The sequence below is a fragment of the Otolemur garnettii genome, unplaced genomic scaffold (genome assembly GCF_000181295.1).
Source record: "Otolemur garnettii isolate 467f Iridium unplaced genomic scaffold, OtoGar3 scaffold00013, whole genome shotgun sequence".
NCBI lineage: Eukaryota > Metazoa > Chordata > Mammalia > Primates > Galagidae > Otolemur > Otolemur garnettii.
Window position 1 is genome coordinate 6,310,312 of NW_003852408.1, and position 4,632 is coordinate 6,314,943.

Here is a 4,632-nt window from a genome sequence, read left to right on the forward strand (position 1 = left end):
AGGAGGTATAGGGAGTTTTGAGATGAGAAGTACAGGAGGTATAGGGAGTTTTGAGATGAGAAGTACAGGAGGTATAGGGAGTTTTGAGATGAGAAGTACAGGAGGTATGGGGAGTTTTGAGATGAGAAGTACAGGAGGTATAGGGAGTTTGGGGCTGAGAAGTACAGGAGGTATGGGGGTTTGGGGCTGAGAGTACAGGAGGTATAGGGAGTTTTGAGATGAGAAGTACAGGAGGTATAGGGAGTTTTGAGATGAGAAGTACAGGAGGTATAGGGAGTATGAGGAGTTTCAAGTAAGAGGATGAGAAGTATAGGAAGTCTGTGGGAAGTCTGTAAGAAGCAGACAATGTGTGGCTGTGCTCAGAGGTTAGTGCCCTCAGCTGCTTGTACACGAGTCCCCAATGAGACACCAGGAGATAGCGTCCCTATCTGGTTGTGCACTAGTCCCTGATGGGACGCCAGGGGATAGAGTCCCTACCTGTTTGTGCACAAGTCCCTGATGGGACGCCAGGGGACAGAGTCCTTATCTGGTTGTACACAAGTCCTCAATGGCACACCAGGGGATAGAATCCCTATCTGGTTGCGTGCATGTCCCGGATGGGACGCCAGGGGATAGAATCCCTATCTGGTTGTGCCGGAGTCCCCAATGGGACACCAGGAGTTTGAGTCCCTGCTCATCATAATTCAACTAGGAAGGGTCTGCAAGAAAAGTGGGAGCTTTGTCTTCCGTTAACTACAATTCATATAGCAAATGGAACGCTCCGCAAGGAAAGCCAGACCTTTGTTCTCCAGTTAACACAATTTACAGCAGATGAGATGCAGAAAGTGTAAGAGGTTTGAGATATGAGAAGTTTGAGATAAAAAGTAGAAAGTGTGTTGTTGTGTGTAGGGCTTAGAGTTCCCATTGGTGTGTATGCTGGAAATTGTAAAGTGTGTGGGAGAATATAGCAGACTAAAGGCAGAAGTAGCAAAAGGCGGTGAAAACGGTAAGATCTTCAGAAAAAGAAAAAAAAGAAGACATGGAAATAAGAATCGTGACAATTTCAGTTAGAAGATAGTTGAATGGCTCGGCACCTATAGCTCAACCGGCTAAGGCGCCAGCCACGTACACCTAAGGTGGCGGGTTCGAATCCCCAGCCCGGACCCGCCAAACAACAATGACGGCTGCAACCAAAAAATAGCCGGGCGTTGTGGCGGGCGCCTGTGGTCCCAGCTACTTGGGAGGCGGAGGCAAGAGACTCGCTTGAGCCCAGGAGTTGGAGGTTGCTGTGAGCTGTAATGCCACGGCACTCTGCCCAGGGGGACAGCTTGAGGCTCTGACTCAAAAAAAAAAAAAAAAGAAGATAGTTGAATGGTCCCCAGCTGAAACTATTTTAAGATGTAGGAGACACCTGGAAAAAAACGCCTTGGCAATAAGGGATTGGGGAAGGGATTTATTTAACATCATTGGTCTCTTGTTAAAGAGCACGAAAGCACAAGACAAGAGCACCGACATTATTGCATAGCAGTCTCCACACCTGTGGTGTATCACGTGTATAAATAGCTTTGGGAGACGCTACTGGAGGCTCCTCCTTTGGCTCCACTTCTTGCTCAGAGGTCGCCTGATTGGTGCTCCTACTAACATTGACTGTAACTTCTAAGGTGCTTTGGCACCGGAGGCCTGAACAAGACAGACCCCAAGTAAGCTGGCGCAGTGGTCCGTGTCCAGAAGTTGAGTGGGCCAGGGCCAGAGACCTCACATTTCGACTCTGAGGCCCCAGGTCAGGGCCAGAGACACAGCACAGCCCAGGCCCTGACAGACTTACCAGTGAACTTGAAATCTGTGTGTTCAGTTTGGTTTAGAAGTAGTTCATGTATTCTAACCTGTACCCAGACCATAAGTCAGTTACCAGAGCTCAAGAGAAGGCCATTCCCTGCATACTCCTGGCACATCCTACCCATACAGACTCAGCATGCCCCAGGCTGGACACTGGACTGTCCTTTCTACATGCTCCCTCCTCTCACTTTCCCCATCTCAGAACACAAATCTCTATCTGTTCAGTTGCTCAGGTTCACAGGTGTAGGAAATATCCTTGACATGTCCTTTGTCCTCATTACTCTGCTACCCCTAAATCCTATCCATCAAGTTTTGTTAATTCTCCTGAACAGTTTTTATCAATCCTATTTCTTTCTAGTTCTAGGACCACTACCCTACTGTAGGCCACCTTCATAACCCAGAATCCAGGTGGCTGGACTGGATTCTGTTTCCCCTCTGATACTCACCAGCCTTTTCCATCTCTACTCAGAGTAATCTTGCAAAAAAGTGAACCTGGACTCCCCAGCAATAAGCCTTCAGTGGTTTATGCTCACAGTGAGTACAAAGCCCAAACTCTTCCCCTTAACTCTACACCTCTTAGCACCAGTGCTTGGCCCACCCCTGTGGCCTTGAAGGTCTCATCTCATAAGAGTCTCTCCCTCAGTCACTGTGCTCTAGTCATGTGAGTTCTCCCACATCAGGAGCTCCAGGACCACAGAAGAATGGCTAAAGGCAAAAACTACCTTACCTGTTTTCATCACCAATACCCAGAGCCACCATGTGATTACCACAAATACCTAGTGACACGTATATATGTATATGGTCCAGGCTTAACAAGTACAGCTGCCCCACAGTATCCATGGGGGATTGGTTCTAGGAACCCCCTCCAGCTACCAAAATCAGCGATGCTCAAGCCCCTCACATAAAATGGTGCAGGATATATTCATGCACATCCTCTAGTATTCTCTGAATCATCTCCAGATTACTTACAATACCTAATACAATGTTGATAATTGTTATACCATATTACTTAGGGAACAATGAGAAGAAAAAACTCTGTGTTCAGTATAGATGCAACCACCCATTGTTTCCCCAAATATGTTCCAACTGAGGTTGGTTGAATCCATGAATGTGGAACCCACGGATATAAATGACCTACTGTATTTCCCAAGTGATTCGAGATGAGTATTTTAAATGCATCAATATATTTCTTCATTATACAATAAAGGAGACTAAGAAGGCCTGAATACCTGTATGTTCACCTTTAAGTATTTTTCCTTAAAATTGTACTAATTTTTCCCATAGCAATATTCCTATTATTTCACTTAGCATTTTCAGTTCCACGTAGTGTTAACTGTATTTATCCCTGCCTTATACAAATAAACCTCTGATCGATTTAAAGTGTATTGGTAAGTTACCTTGCTAGAACCATCTGACCCCCAAACAGCATTTTAACTGTGTAGTAATACACACTAGACAGCACTATATCAAGGTCATGGCAGAGAGAAAGGGAAGGTTTCTTGAAATATTGATAGGAAAATTAGCCATATTTACTTTTAATGAGAAATTAAAAATTAAACAGGTACATAATAAGAAAAACTAAGTGGCTAGAACAAACAAAAGAAACTGAATTCATAACTTGGGAGACCAATGTGTCTCGAGGGGGACAGAAAGGAGTAAAAAGGGAAAAGAAACTAATTACAGCAATTTTCAATTCTCCTTACAAAGCAGAAAATATTTCATCCTTATCATTTACCAAGGCAGTATGTATCTCAATTTTTAGATTTAATTGTTCAATAAGTATTCAGGCCACTAAATTCTAAGAATATATACCAGTTATAAATTCTATTCCCAATTTTGTATCTGATACCAACCAAGTTAATTTCATAAGAAAGGAAAGACAGAATCTTAATGGGAGTAGTCAAATGCTGTTCTGAAGATTGAAACTTCCATATTATTACAAGTGTAATAAACCTTAAAATTATTCACTGAAATCTTAACTTATGTGGGCCTTTTCTCTTCCTTTCAAGGAATTGTTAAGATCAATTAACGCTATGGCATTACTATTATTAGCAAATTTTATTTAACAGTTTCAAATATTTTAGGTATATGCTCTTAAAAAATCATAGGGGAAAATATATGTTCAAGTCACTGGCATATATTTATCAAAGGCCTACTATCACTCAGGCTTTGTACTCTGTTAGTACTAATAGTACCCGACTTTCCAGACATTTAAACTTTCATTTTAAAAAATGGAGTTATAATTTATAAACCATAAAATTCACTTTCCAAGTATACAATTCAGCTGTTTTCATACATTTACAAAGTTGTGCAAACATCTAGAATTATCTAATTCTAGAATTTTCATGACCTCAAAAACAGACTCTAGTCTAGATGCAATGTTTCATGCCTGTAATCCTAATGCTCTAGGAGGAAAAGGCAGAAAGATCACTTGAGCTCAAGAGCTACCTGCTGTTCAATCCTGCAATTCCTCTACTAGGAGTATATCCAAAAGATCAAAAATCACTTTATAACAAAGATATTTGCACCAGATTGTTCACTGCAGCTCAATTCATAATAGCCAAGTCATGGAAGAAGCCCAAGTGCCCATCGATCCATAAATGGATTAATAAATTGTGGTATATATACCATGGAATATTATATAGTCTTAAAAAAGATGGAGTCTTTACCTCGTTTATGTTTATATGGATGGAGCTGGACCATATCCTACTTAGTAAAGTATCTCAAGAATAGAGGAAAAAGTATCCTATGTACTCAAGACTATTATGAAACCAATTTACACTGAAACACTTTCATATGAAGAATAGATCACGGCTC